The sequence below is a fragment of the Hyaena hyaena genome, unplaced genomic scaffold (assembly GCF_003009895.1).
Source record: "Hyaena hyaena isolate Hyena2069 unplaced genomic scaffold, ASM300989v1 scaffold_54, whole genome shotgun sequence".
In the NCBI taxonomy this organism is placed as follows: Eukaryota; Metazoa; Chordata; class Mammalia; order Carnivora; family Hyaenidae; genus Hyaena; species Hyaena hyaena.
In genome coordinates, this window is record NW_024080685.1 from 1,186,066 (window position 1) to 1,201,393 (window position 15,328).

The 15,328-nt window shown below is 39.2% G+C and overlaps 1 non-coding gene across 1 annotated transcript; it reads left to right on the top strand.

Moving 5' to 3' along the window:
- Positions 1-9,929: 9,929 nt before the first annotated feature.
- LOC120231123 lies at positions 9,930-10,031 on the top strand. The gene has a single exon (XR_005528260.1). It is a non-coding gene; the product is annotated as a U6 spliceosomal RNA (small nuclear RNA).
- Positions 10,032-15,328: the final 5,297 nt, after the last annotated feature.

The window sequence follows — 15,328 nt, forward strand, 5'->3', positions numbered from 1 at the left end:
AATAAAAAATAATGTGAGGATAAGTCATAACAGACCAGGCTGATTTGTAGGTAATAAAAGAAGAAAGGGAATGGAGAAAATAAAAGAGCTGTCACTCTTCTTTGACAGCTTTATTTGCTGTTTCTTTGTAAAAATATTTATTTAATCTTGACAGTTTTACTGCTGAAGTTGGAAATAAAAAAATGTTGGCAGAGAGAGCAAATTGCTAATTCAAATACCAAGGCGAGGGAAAGGGAATAAAGGGTGCTAAGGGACTGCTCTTTTTTAGGGTAGTCAGGAAACTTCTCTGAAATTTTTGCATTTGAAAGAGAACAGAAAGAAGGAAGGAAGATTATGCAAGGTAGAAAAAGATCCTGAGGGAATGTGCTTAAAATGTGCAAGTGTCTGTAAGAAGCCCAGCTTGAAAAGATTGCAGAAGAATGTGTAGGGCAAAGTATAGAAATGGCAGAGCAGAAGATGAGGTCAGAAAGATGCCACAAGAGGAGCTCACATAGGGATTTGAAAACTACTACAAGAACTTCTGAGGGGTGTCTGACTGGCTCGGTCAGTGATTGTGAGATCGAGTCCCACATTGGGTCGAGAGATTACTTAAAAATAAAATCTTAAAAAAAAAAAAAGAACCTTTGATTTTTATCTTAGATGGGAAGCCACTGGAGATATTGAGCTGAGGAGTAACATGATAAGACTTGTATTTTAACAAAAGTCTTGTTTTCATTCATTCAGGATGAATACGTTCCAATTAAAAATAGAGTGTAGGGTTATAAGATAAGTAAGTAAACCAATTAGACCGAGGAGGAGGCTTTGGCAACACTCCAGGTGAGAGATGATGGTGGCTTGGATTTTAGTGGTAGCAGAAGAGGAACTAAGAAGTGCTGAATGATTAGATATATGCTTGAGCAGTTTAAAGAATGGACTAGCTATCTACTGAAATGAGAAGACTTAAGGAGAAGCAGGGCAGTGTGTTGGAGAGAAAGCAGGAGTTTAATTTTGAAAATGCCACCTTTGAGATGCTTTTTAGGCATTCAATTGGTGATTGCAAAGAAGCAATTAGATAAAGGAGTATGGAGTTTAGAAAGAAATCTGGCCTGGAGATAATAAATTTTGGATTTATCAGTGTAAAGATGGTATCTAAAGCAATGAGATCGTGTAAGATTATTAAGGGAATGAATTAGAGAGAAAAAAGAAGTCATAAAATAGAGTCCTAAAGTTAATGAAATGGATCTATTCATGGAGATTCAGAAGGGTGGCACGGAAGTAGAAAGGGAATCCAGAGAGAATGATTTTGGAAATGAATGAACGAACATGCTTCATTCATCAGCTGCATTCAGGCTTTCTGGTTGATTAAGACAAGGGCTGATTGGCAATTGGAATTAGTAATGAGTTTTTGGTGTCTTTCATAAAAATTTTTTATATAGAATAGTGGAGGTGAAAGCCTTAATTGAGCTCAAAAGAGAAAAAAAAGTTAAGACAGCTAAGTGTAGGGGTGCCTGGGTAGCTCCGTTGGTTGAACAATGGTCTCTTGATTTCACTTCAGGTCATGATCTCATGGTCATGACTGGATGCCAAGTAGGGCTCTGTGCTGGGCATGGAGCCTGCTTATGGTTTTTCTCTCCCTGTCCCTCTGCCCCTCCCCTGCTCATGCTCTTTCTCCCTCTCTTTCAAAAAAAAAAAAAAAAGACAGCTAAGTTTAGATCCTTTTTTGAAGAACTGTGCTGTAAGTGATGGTGAGGAGTAGAGTAGTACCCAGAGGAGGAAGGGAGCACAGGAGAGCTTTGAGGCCCATGTTTTCATCTACCCCATTCTCTCCTGCATGCCTTCAGCATCTCAGAAACAACTTGCCTGAAGTAGAACTCCCCGGTAGCAGGATGAGCTTTTAAAATTCTTTTTCTTCCCCACCTGGGATTGAGTTCATTTTGGCTGAGATGACAAAGGAAAACAGACCACAAGATTGTTAATCTGAGTAGTGTGAAGGATTTGATTATCTTGCGGGGACCACTTCCTTCCAGCATAGCCCTTGGTCTCTCTCTCTCTTCTTCTGTGAGTCAGCAGGGAGAAGCTGGAGATGAAGGCTGATAATGAGGCCAAGAGGAAGAAAACCACTACAGGTTCTGAGAAAGGAGAATACAAGGACAAAGCGGTGTGGAGATAGGAGAAAACAGTAGGAGGAAAGGATATAAGGTCCCTCACCCAGCTCTAAGGGGATGACCAACTGGGTGAGCCAAACATCAACTGTTACATTGCAACCACGACAGGAATATGTGACCAAGGCAGTGGAATAGGGCCCAGAAGCCACTTTGGACTCACAAGCTATTCCCAACTTATATTTTCTTTGAAATTATTTTAACTATTTGTCAGACTAACATTTAAACCCTGTTGGATAAGCACCGTGCTGTTCCAGCATGTCTTCAACTGGGACACAGTCCCGGACACTCACATGTATTCAGTTTACTAACTCTGTAAACATATGGTAAACATCAAACTTCTGAGGAGGGCTCTGAAAGTCGGGATAAGACAACTTTTTCTATTAAGGAGATCACACTATGGATGAGGAAATGGGTCAGTAGATGAGGAAGGTGCCAGGCCTTATTCAGGCTCTGGGTTAGGCCCTAGGGATGAAAGAAAGGAGTTCACATGGCCCCTTTAAGAAGTATACCTAGAAGTGAAAATAAGTAATCAAGGCAGAGAAGGAGTGTTGTATATTATTTATACCTCTCTAGAGAGAGTGTTGAACTCGGGGGGAGAGTTTTAAAAGGAATTCTAGAAGAAATCATTGAAAAGCTGAGCTTTGAAAATAAGTACATATTATGATGATTTTATATTTTGTTATCTTTTTGAAAAAAGATTTCTCCATATTTATTTTTTTCCTCTCACATGGTATTTTCAACCCAGTAAGTACCTAACGAATTGGGGGAAGACCTTTGGGGAAAGGGACTGAGGTATAGCTTCAGTGGTTAAGGCTACCAGTTGAGACATTTAAACCCGGGGTATAAACATATGTTCCCTTTCAAGTAAAATTTCAAGGCAATTAATCAAAGAACAGTTTACTTCATGTCACATTTTGATAATGTAGAACAATGTGCCATGATTAGGAAAACTGGAAAATCATGGTCTTGACTTTTGTGAGTCCTCGATAGATCTTTAAAACAATGACAACATGAAGTAGACCCACTGTGTGATGATTTAGGACCTTAACTCATCACACTATTTGTTAAGTCACAAGAAAGAAAAATTTTAAGAAAAAGATTATTATTGTTAATGCAGAGAACAAACCTGTATTTGTTCACTGAAGAGTTTCTAAAGCATTGGAATTTCCACAGCAGGAAATTCATTTCCCAATGTGCACTTATCACTTACGAGACATCGAATAACTTATGAATTAATACATTGACAGCTATTGTCATTCCTCCATGGGGGGACTTTCACTGTTAGGGCAAGAGGAGGCTGAATGACCAGTGTTGCTCATCCCATGTCTTGGAATATGTTTTTAAATGTCTGACGTTTGCATTAAATTTCTAGGAGCAAATGTCACTGAATTGAGCAGAGAGAAATCTACATGATAGAATGAGTCCGATGGCGGTCCCAAGAGCATCTGCTGTGCTTAACCTTCATCTATAACTTCTCTCTCACATGCACTGACTCAGGAAATGCTGCTTCATGTTGTGTAGCTACTTGTCAGGCGTATGAGTCAAGAAACTGAAGTATTAGCCAAATGAAATGTTGTGCAATTCAGACTGCTCACTCACCGCACATACAATGTTAAATATAATCATATGCCAGCTTTAAGACCCTGAAGAGGAGCAGAAATGAATAAGAGGTGAAATAGTCTGACTTTGCCTGCAAAGGGCAACAGGATTCCAACTGAATCAGGTCATGCTGTTTCTCCCCTTCTCATGAAATAGCAGACCCATGACAAATTTATGCAAATCCAACATGAAAAATAATTTCTGGAAGGCAATTTCTTTTTCTTTTTGCCAAATGTTTCCCTTTTTTGGCCTAGACTATGGCTTACATTAATTACCTTTTTTTTTTTACTTGCTAAGGAATTACCCTGTCAGAGTTTCCTATGACTATTTCTGTATAAAAATTTCTGCTCTGAAAAACATTATTCAAAGGATACAAAAATACTGGGTCAAAGGTACACATGCACCCAAATGTCTATCGACTGACGAATTGATAAAGATGTGGTATATACATGTTTACAATGAAATATTACTCAGCCATCAGAAAGACTGAAATCTTGCCATTTGTAACATCGTGGATGGAACTAAAGTATATTATGCTAAGTAAAATACGTCCGTCAGAGAAAGACAAATAACATATGATTTCACTCATGCGGAATACAAGAAACAAAACAGATGGACATAGGGGAAGGGACAGAAGAAAAAAATAAGGTAAAAACAGAAAAAGAGGAACAGTGTATGAGACTCTTAACTATAGAGAACACACTGAGGGGGGCTGGAAGGAAAGTGGGTGGGGGGATGGGCTAAAGAGGTGATGGGTACTAAGGAGGGCACTCGTTGGGGTGAGCACTGGGTGTTATATGTTATTGATGAATCACTAAATTCTACTTCTGAACTAATACTGCTCACTATGTTAAATAACTTGAATTTAAACAAAATCTTGGAAAGATAAAAAAGGAAAAACATTAATTATTTCATGAAATATAAATAAAGAAGGAGTTGGGGAAACTAGGAAGAGACTCCCACAGCGAGGTCACTAGCAGGTAGTCTCTGTGGAGAGGCCTCCCCTGACCTGCGGGAAAGAACTCTCTAACACTCTACCTCCTTTGCCTTTGAGCCCAACCTCTTTTGCTGTTATTTTTTTTCTTTAGCCAACATTCTGCTGGCTAGATTATGGATTAGGATGCTGGCATTCTAGATATTTTTTTAAAGGAAATGTTACTTATGCCACTGTGTATGGACCAAATTGTCTGAATTCTAGAGAGGACTTGGGTCTATAAAATGACTTGATAATTTAGACAAAAGTAATTCCTCAAAGAGAAGCTATTTGTGTATTCAATACATGCCATGCTAGGTATTCTTTCCTCAAGATGCAAGACCCAGCCCTTGTACTAAAATAGTTAATAGTTTTGTTGGAAAGATACCATGAGATGGACAACTCCTGGTCACCTACGCTAAGTCTAAGAACAGTTCAGGGGGCACCTGGGTGTCTCAGTCGGTTAAGCGTCAGACTCTTGATTTTGACTCAGCATGATCTCATGGTTCATGGGTTCAAGCCCTGCATTTGGCTCCATGCTGACAGTGAGGAGTCTGCTTGGGATTCTCTTTCTTCCTCTGTCTCTGCCCCTCTCCTGTATATTCTCTCTCTCTCTCTCTCTTTCTCTCAAAAATAAATAAATAATCTTAAAAACAAAAAGAGTGATTCAGATTGAGCACCACATCATTGGTGTCTGGGATTTCACATGAAGCCATAGTCAATACCCCAGTTATATGGAGAAGAATTCTCTCATTAAAACTATGTATATTGAGCACTACCATGTGCCAGGTACTAATCTAGACAATTAGGATACCCCTGTAAACAAACCTACCTAATTCACCACTCTCATGGGAACTTACATTTAAGCAGAGGCTTTGTTAGTGATTTTGATAGACTGCATTAGGGCTTATATCCCATGAAGCTTCACAGCATTCATAATAGGCCAGGTGTCTACAGCAAACAGGGTGAGTCACCAGAATTATGTGGAAGAGTCATTCTGAGAAAGTAACGACCAGGGCAAGAAAGTACGTATGACTACCTCTTGCAATTTAAAATCTTGCCTAAGTGTTCTGTTGAAATTTTCTAAGCCGGAGTAATCCATGGACCTAGGGTACTTTCTATGAAACTGCTTAGTATAGAATGGATAGCCCTGATATTGGCTGTGTGAGAGTCCCTGGGGGAGGGATGGTGGGTGGGTGGGTAGGCATTCTGCTGAGCTTAGGCCTGGGGATCTGGGCCCACCTTCTCAGCTCTGCACCCCATCAGCTTTGCAAAAGACAGTTTAGTTCTCAGACTCTCAGTTTCCAATGACCTAAATGCAAACAATTTATAAACTCTGAATTGTTACACTAATGTAAGTATAAATATGCATATTGATGTCTAGATTATTGAATTTTGAGACTGTACTACAGCAAAGGTTACAAAAAGTGTGAAAATTCAAATATACATTGAGAATAGTCAATGCTGGCTTCTTATGTGGTTCTAGTGACTTACTTTTTATATGAACCTTATAAAAAGACATTATTGGTTTATTTTATAGGTAAAATAGCTGAGACTTAGAGGGCTACCTGGAATCCCACAGGCCATGAGATCAAGATCCATAATAATAATAGCAATACTTTTATCGCACCTTTGTTAACATACTGACTCTTCTTCACAACAACACTGTCAGGTTGGAAGATTTTCCAAGCACTGCCAAAGACTCTAACTCCATGAACTCTGTAATTCATAGATCTTGTCTTTCTAGAATTTAATTTCCATATTAAATTTAATTTGTCTATCATTGCCTCAAAGCATCAAGAATAAGCAGAAATAACACCCAGGAAAAGTAGGGTATGTGGCATATACAGCCTTGAGCTTGATGGAGGGAGGGCGAAGGACCACATCACCTGGACTTGTGAGAAAAGAGCTCTGGTCCTGGCCTTTCCTTTTTCCACAGCAGAAATCTTGACATTTCTAAGAGGAGAGTCACTAACAGATCCTAGTTCTCAGAACTCTTTGTCTGCTAATGAAAATGAGCCTTTTTCATTCTGGGCAAGTTATGTTTGAGGTTCCCATCCCTTCCCAAGTGAGATAGCAGGTTCACATTTGGTTCTTCAAGTCTGCAGCTACTTGGTGCCAAGGAGAACAAACAAATAGACAAATAAATAAATATCAAAGGCTGATAGCTCAGGGTCAGAGAGCCTTAAAAGACAGACAGAACTGCATTTTCATCCTCACTCTGTTAAACCTTCACATTGGGGTCTACGGTTTATTTAATCTCATTGAGCCTCAGTTGCTACAATTGTGAAATGGGGATTTATTCAACAGACATGTACAGAATGTCTACACTGTGCCAGATACTGTTGTAGGTACTAGACACAGCCTGGGACAAAACATGCAAAACTGTCACCTTTGTTGAATTTATAGTCTAGTGTAGGTGGGAGGAGCAATGTAGAGAGTCAAGTAATAAACCAATGGAATAGTGAAATATATAGTATATCAAGTGGTTATAAGCATCAAAGAGAAAAACCAGGGAAGGTGCGATGGACTGTCTGCCGAGGGTAGAGTAAGGGAGCCAAGAATGTTGAGGGGTTGAATTTGTAAATAGGATGGTCAAGGAAGCCTTCACTGAGAAGCAAAGATTCTAAGGGAGAAGAAGGAAGTCATCCAAATTCCTGAGAGGCAGTTCCAGCAGATGGAAGAGCTAGTGCAAAAGTTTGGAGGCAGGGACCTGCCTGGTGGAATTAAAATAACAATAATCAGTGTGGCTGAAACAGATTGAATGGAAATCACGAGGGCACGGGGTGGATTTTCAGACTGTACAACTGGAATACTGGAGCTTTCAGTTACAGAAGTGGAAAATCTTGGAAAGGACCATACATGATTTTGAACTGGTTAAGTCTGAGATTCCTAGTGCTGCCCAAGTGATATGTCAAGAAGTCAGGTGGGTAGTCAAGTCTGGAGTCAGTAGAAGGGACCAGGCTGGACATATAAATGTGGTAATTGTCAGGTATTAAAAACATTTCAAGTTAACAGAAGTGGGTCTAAGTAGAGAAGAGGTCGACGTTCTGAGGCTATAGGTCTGCCAATGTTTAAATTTTTTTTTATTGTTTTATTTATTTTTGAGACAGAGAGAGAGAGTTAGTGTGAGCAGGGGAGGGGCAGAGAGAGAGGGAGACACAGAATCTGAAACAGGCTCCAGGCTCTGAGCTGACTGTCAACACAGAGCCCTACGCGGGGCTCGAACCCACGAACCATGAGATCATGACCTGAGCCGAAGTCGGACGCTTAACCAACTGAGCCACCCAAGGACCCCAAGATCTGCCAATGGTTAATGGTCTGGGAAGAGCCAGCAACAAAGTAAGAGAGGTAGAGAAAAGTTAGTAAAGCATCATGTCCTATAAGCCAAGGGAAGAAAGGAAGCTGAGAAAGAAGAGAGCTCCTAGGTCAAATGCTATACGTAAGTTAGTACTTTCCACCTAGCATTATGCATCAATTAAATAAAAACAAACTTTGCACAGCACAGCATAATGCCCATCACAACTCCTGGTACAAAACAAGAACTTAGTCCATACTTTATTTCCTTTTAAAAAACCTACTTGGGGGGGCGCCTGGGTGGCTTGGTCGGTTAAGCATCTGACTCTCACTTAGGTCATGATCTCGCGGTTTGTGGGTTCCAGCCCCGTGTCGGGCTCTGTGCTGACTGCCAGCTCAGAGCCTGGAGCCTATTTCTGAGTCTGTATCTCCCTCTCTCTCTGACCCTCCCCTGTTCACGCTGTCTCTCTCTCTCTCTCTCCTAGAAATAAAAAAAACAAAAAAACAAAAAAAAACAAAAAACAAAAACAAAAAAACCTACTTGGACTTCCCAAAGTAAAATTTAACCCCATTCATAGTTTCATGAAGATATTTTATCGGCTAATAGAAAGCATGGCTTTATATCTCCAAAGACAGTGAAACTCTTAAACTGGAAGAAAGTAAACTATTTCTTAGAGGTATTTCATGAAAAGGAAGATAGATTCTCTTTTACCCGTAAAAGTTATACTTTAATAAATTATAAAACTGAGGCAGTAGATTTGATTTACAGAATTTTGCTTCATAAATGAATTTTTTTAGGAATAATTCATTTTATATCTTAATGGACAGCTGAAAGGAAGGAGAGATGAAAAGAAAATGGAATAAAATGAGACAATCTTCATGTTTGCTCTGTATGATACTCTGCCTGGTGCTTTATAAGTACATTTTCCTCAGTTGGCACATTAACCCTGCAGATTGAAAATGGCTCGTTCTAAACAGTGGAAATAGAGTGTCCAAATGTCTCTGCAGTGGTGATACCTACCAGGCTAGGTGTGGGCTGTGAGGCCGGCCATGCAAGCATTTTCTCCAAATGCCAAGAGCCATTTATACTAAGGGAGAAGCTCTATTATTTACACTGAAAAGTAAAATGACCAAAAGATGGAGATATGCATTTGTCCCCAGTGGTGTCTTTAGCCAATAAAAATTTTGAAATGATGTGAAGAAGTAAATGCAGAATCAGAATTTTCTATTTCTTCTGACTCAAATTCTTCTTTTCTTAGTTGAAGACAAGGAAGGCCAATGACTTTCTTCTAATCACATAACCAGATGACAGGAAATGTTTTGGGAGTAAAAACAGATCTCTGCTTTGGGCTTGTGATGCCCACTCACCACACCTGTGAGCAGGTGAGCCCAGAGTATCACAGAATGTGCCCACCATGTGTCATCTGCAGACTGGATTTTCTGCAGAGTAGACTGTCAGAAATGGCCTTAAGGCCTTGCCTGTGGAGAATAATACAAATATTGAACATAGATATTTTGAATAATCCTGGTAATAATCATGAATTTAGTTTGCACAGGACACTGAGTTCTTCAAGGCCACCATTACTTAGTAGGGTTCTGTAAGCAGCTGTAAGATCAGATGCTTGTGTCTGATGGTGTTTAGTAGGACAGGAAGAGAGAGTGAACCCTGGTCTTGGTACCTGTACTGTGTCACATGATAGTTTAAGAACCTACTTTTTAAACATCTATTCTTCTAAAATGTAAAATTCTCTGAGAGCTGAGAATATGTCTACAGTTGCCAAAAGTGTAATCCCCACCAACTGGTTTATGATTGGTACACAATAAACATCTGCTTTATTTCACAGACCTGCCAACCCTCAATTCCATCACAGGCTATAGAGCTGCACACATAGACTACTTTTAATGTCACCAATTTAGTGCTCACTTCAACAGCACATATACTAAAATCGGAATGATACAGAGAAGATTAGCATGGCTGCTGTGCAAGAATGACACATAAATTAATGCTACCAATTTAGACCAAGAGATAGAGAGATGTGAATAAAATTGCTCAGGAAAATGTAGAGCCACGTACTTTGAAATTCAGAATCTTCGTGTGGGGTGGGGGGGTGGTGATTGTTGAGCCTACTGGACTTTATGCTCTGTGAGAGCAGGAATTGTGTTTATCTCATTCACAGTTTTATCCAAGAGGCTTCATAGTATCTGGCCTGTATTATTATTGTCAATAATTGTATTTTAAACAAACAATTTATCACAAAAGGTACTTGGTGAATAGCAATGATGAAAATGGACTGAATCAGCCATAAGTGCTACAAATAAAGGTACTCACAAGGGCCTTGTGATGTGTTCCACTGGATGAATTTCTCTTCATCTTTTTTTGTGTAATGAATAACTTATTAGGGCTGAGCCCTCAGCAAACAACCAAGATATATTATTCTAAGACAGAATTTACCCAAAGAAAATAAGAGATGTAAAAAAAAAAAAAAAAGATCTTAAATTAATAGAAAACTGGCTGAGTCAATAGAACAGTTAATGTAAAAAATTGTGTTCAGAATCTGATTATCTAAAATATTTGTATTTATTGTTATCTTGAATCTCTATGCAAAATGTTTTGAGAATGGTCTTGTGAAACTAGCTATTTCAATAACACCTTGGAATGTTTAAATACCAAATCTTTGTTGAATTAAATGTTCTACATAGTGGTTAAGCAGAGGCTAAACTGTTTAGGACTTTATATGAAACTAGAATTTTCATCTTCAATTATATCTGTATGGAAATATTCATTTAGAGCTGTCAATGGCCTCACTGAGATGTAACAGTGGCCCTCAATGCTGAAGAAACAGTAGTATCAATAATGGTTTTCATCCCCAGGAACTGTATATGTGTATACTTTGTTATACCAGTGGTTTTCTTAGAGCTGCAATATCAGTTATGGGTAATAGTCCAGTAAGAACAGAAAAAAATGATACAGTTTATCGTTCCTTCTTTATTCATGAATCAGGCTATGTCTGATATTCAGCTGTGTAAGGATAAAACAAATTAGTGTATTAATCTCATAAGGGCAGAGATTCTTAATTGTTATCTGGAACTAAAGAAAGGTCAGTGAAGTCCCTCTACTTGGTCCAAAATGCCAAAGAGAGCTACACTTCAGGTTGGATGCATGTAGTTAAATGAAGCATATTTATTTTCCTGGGTTAATTTACTTTTGGAAATTTACCAACCTGCAACGTGAAGAGAATTAAATGAAGATAACGATGCAAACTAATTGGCACTGTGCCTGGTTCAAATAGGCACTTGGAAATGTTATTTTTGGCCCCACACTCTCTTTTTCTTGCTTCATCTGGAAAGCCTTGACTCATGACTATTCAGCTACATTATATCTCAGCATCATGACTGCCCAACTCCCTGAAAGGCATGCCTTCAGATGTTGACCCTAAGTATCTTCTCCTTAGTCCTTCTCCTCATATCTCCTCTTCTTTCTTTACTCTAATTAGGACATTCGAGTAGTTAAAAGTAGATTAGTTACAACATGATAATGATTAGGCCACTGGACACAAAAAAGATGCTAAGTAACAACTGGAAGAAAAAGAAAGAAAGAAAGAAAGAAAGAAAGAAAGAAAGAAAGAAAGAAAGAAAGAAAGAAAGGGAAAGAAAGAAGGAAAGAAAGAAAAAAAAGAGGAGGGGAGAGGAAGAAGGAAGGAGGGAAGGAAGGAAGGAAGGAAGGAAGGAAGGAAGGAAGGAAGGAAGGAAGGAAGGAGGGAAGGAAAGATCCTATAATGTTATAGGCCATTGCTAACGTGTAATATTATAGCTAAGATATCAAAGAAGCTGACCCTTTCCTTTTGTAGTTTCCAGAACCCAGACCTGGGTTAAGAGGATCTTGTTTCTATAATAAATATGCTTGTTCTAGGAATAGGAATAAGTAAGATGTCTTGCTTCTCCAAAGTGATTCTTGGACAAAAAGTCTTCATAAGCCACCATCCCTAACAGTAGTTGTGGCCAGGTCCTGACTGGAAGTCTCAGGGTGACTTTGACCAGATGAGGCCAAAGCAACCTAATGACCTGTTAGTCTCCTGTTAATAACCTTTCTTTAGTTCTTAGAAAGCTCTCTTTCTAGCAAAAGACTCTGTGTCAGCCTTCCTATATTATCTTTAGGTTCCAGTTTGTTTTGGTTATTTTTCTGGGTTTTGTTTTGGTTATCTATCAGTCTTTAGTTGCAACTCTAAGTTTTGGTTTTGGTTTGAGATTTGTTTATCCTCTAGGTCCTAAGTCTGACCCTCATTGTATTTCTGAACTTAGTGCTGTTAGGGTCTTGGTTCCAGGTATTTGTCTACTTACTTTAGTTCCTTTGCTTCCTCTGACCTTTGCTTTTGGGAGGGAAATGTTTGTCTTTCAAATTTCCTTTAATACTCAAAATTTATTTAATTACGTTCTTTTCCAAGAAGACTTTCCCAATCCTCTCAATTAGAATAAACTTCTTCCTCCTTGGCTCCAGTGTTTTTGTATCTCAAGGATTTCTCCACTTTTGCCTTAAATGTGAAATTAATCTTGGAAGCAAGGGTCTCCATGTAAGCCTATGCCTATGTAATGTCCTAGCCAGAAGAGCACCCTCAATTGACTGAATTTAGGTGTTGTCCATTTAACCTCTGTGATGCCTTGTAGTGGTCACAGTTCAAGTGCCAACTGTGGATGTTATCCAAATTAAAGCCTTAAGACATAAGGCATACCAGAACAGACCTGCTGAAGTCAGACAAAGGACGAGACTCAAGTTCAGAATGAATTTCTGAAAAGATTTGAGATCAAGGTGCATGCAGTCAGGGATTATATGGATGGAATGCCCATGGATGTTTTCTAGTTCCCATAAAACAATGAGAAGGAATATCAGTTGAAGTTGAGATTAACTGCAAAGAAATCTAAAAGAACTACCACTTCTTACAGTGAGTAATTGCACTTAAGTCATTCTTCTAATTTACCACTTCTTAAGAGGTCTATGTAAATTTACAACTGCCCCTTCAATATCCTTCAGAAAACCAGCTGTGATATGGTAGAAAGAGAACTTGAATTGGAAGCAGGCAGTCTGATTTAGGACCTGGCTTTCCATTACCAGATATGTGAGCATGGTTAAGTCACTTAAATGCTCTGATTTTCATTTTCCCCTTACAAAGTGGGATTATAGTAGATCTTTCTGGTGCCCCTCCCCATCCCCTTTTTCTCTCAGGCCATGCACCCTTCCCTCAGCTGGTAGAAGTGCTGGCTGATAATGACTCATAGCTGTCCCCTTGCCATAAGAAATGGTCTTCTCTGCGGTGGTTAATACACCACACTCCCTTCCTCTGATAGCTCACAGTCAGTGAGTAGTTGGCATTGGTGATAAGGAGCAATAAGGTCAGTTTCAAGTAGTTTGCATTAAATAAGATAACATACATGAATATGTCTGGGGTGATAAGGTAAGTGTTAAAATTTAAAAAAAAAGAAAAAGAAAACTAAGAAACTGTAGTCTTATATTGCTAATTGATAAAGTTAAACTCATGATGTCAAGGAGTATAGTCATGACCTCTTACATTTTCTGGGTCAGAACCCGGAGTGGAAAGGTCGGCACATTTAAAAGTGGGGGCACCTGGGTGGCTCAGTCGGCTAAGCATCCGACCTCAGCTCAGGTCATGATCTCACCACTTGTGGGTTCGAGCCCCCTGTGCTGACAGCTCAGAGCCTGGAACCTGCTTCCGATTCTGTCTCTCTCTCGCTCTCTGCCTTTCCCCAACTCACATTCTATCTCTCTCTCAAAAATGAATAAATGTTAAAAAAATGTTTTTTAAATGGCAGCATTTATGTTTTCATACATGGCACAAGCTTTCTTTTTTTCTTTTCTAAAAAGTTCTTTCTTATGTTTTTATTTTATTTTATTTTATTTTGAGAGAAACAGAGAGACAGAGAATGAGTATGGGAAGGGCAGAGAGAGAGGGAGACACAGAATCTGAAGCAGGCTCCAGGCTCTGAGCTGTCAGCACAGAGCCTGATGCAGGGCTCGAACCCACGGACTGTGAGATCATGACCTGAGCTGAAGTCGGATGCTTAACCAACTGAGCCACTCAGGTGCCCACAAGCTTTTTAAATTATTAGAAGAAATGCTGCCTCACGGCAGTGCCAATAACAGGTGAGATAGAGGGATGTTGTCCTCCATGTCGGGCTGTCTTCCTTACCAACTTCCTAGCAAATTACAAATATTCATACTTTCAAATAGTATGAGCTTCACATAGCTCGTCACTACTCTTGACCCATTAGAAGCTGATTTAAGATTTAGTTTTATTCAGGTCTTCAAAATAAGCAACCCTAAGGAATTCTCTCAGCAAAAGACAGTAATAACAACTGTACTATTTATTGAATGCCTACTGTGTGTTGATTGCTCTTCATACACTCATCACATTGGTTACGTTTTGGTTGTTATAATTACCCCAAATTTGCACACGAAGAACTAGAATTTCCTTTATTTACTGACTCGCCGATGGTCATACCTTCAGACTAAAGGTTGGAAGCCAGGTTTATCTGACCACCCAGTCTACTGTGAAGAAGCTGAATTAGAGCTTCTTGAAGGTAAACCCGTGTCCGTGTTTTTATTTTATATTTAAAGCCAGGCCTAACCAGAATATGGAAGAGGAGTAAGTATCATGGTATAAATTTCTCTTAGCTCAAATATTTGCAAAGAACCACCAAGGGGATTACTAAAGGAGGGCTATTGTTTATTGGTGAGTCATAAAGGAGAAATTGAGTGGCACAATTATTTCATAAAATATAAGAATGGAGGCTAATGTGAAGGATTGTTCTTAATACTGTTCCCACATATTTGGCAGCTTGAGACATGATATCCTCCCAACCCTGGGTGCAAGACTGCTCAAATTTTCAGTGTCCTTGAGGGTACATGGTTCAAAAGTAAGAAAGCGATGTGAGTAGTGATGGGTTTGGCAGACTGCAAAGATAAACACAGGCTACCAAGAGTGGGATCAGGTTAACCTGAGTAGAGGAAGCTAGGTAAGAATGCTATTGCTAACCAGAAATATTTCAAGTCTCCCATGAAATATTTTTGGCACGACCTCCTTTTTCAATGAATGCTTTCCAAAATCGGTTACTGCTTAGAGAATGTTGATCATTTTCTTCTTCAGGGATGGTGCTCGGACAAGAGGGTGCCTGCTAATTATGAAATCTATTCTGAAGATACATTTTAGAAGCACCAGTGAGTAGTAACCCATGAAAATTCTTCTGGAGTCACGTTAATTATATTCTTAACAAATGCTCAAAATTCAAGATACTGATAATGATT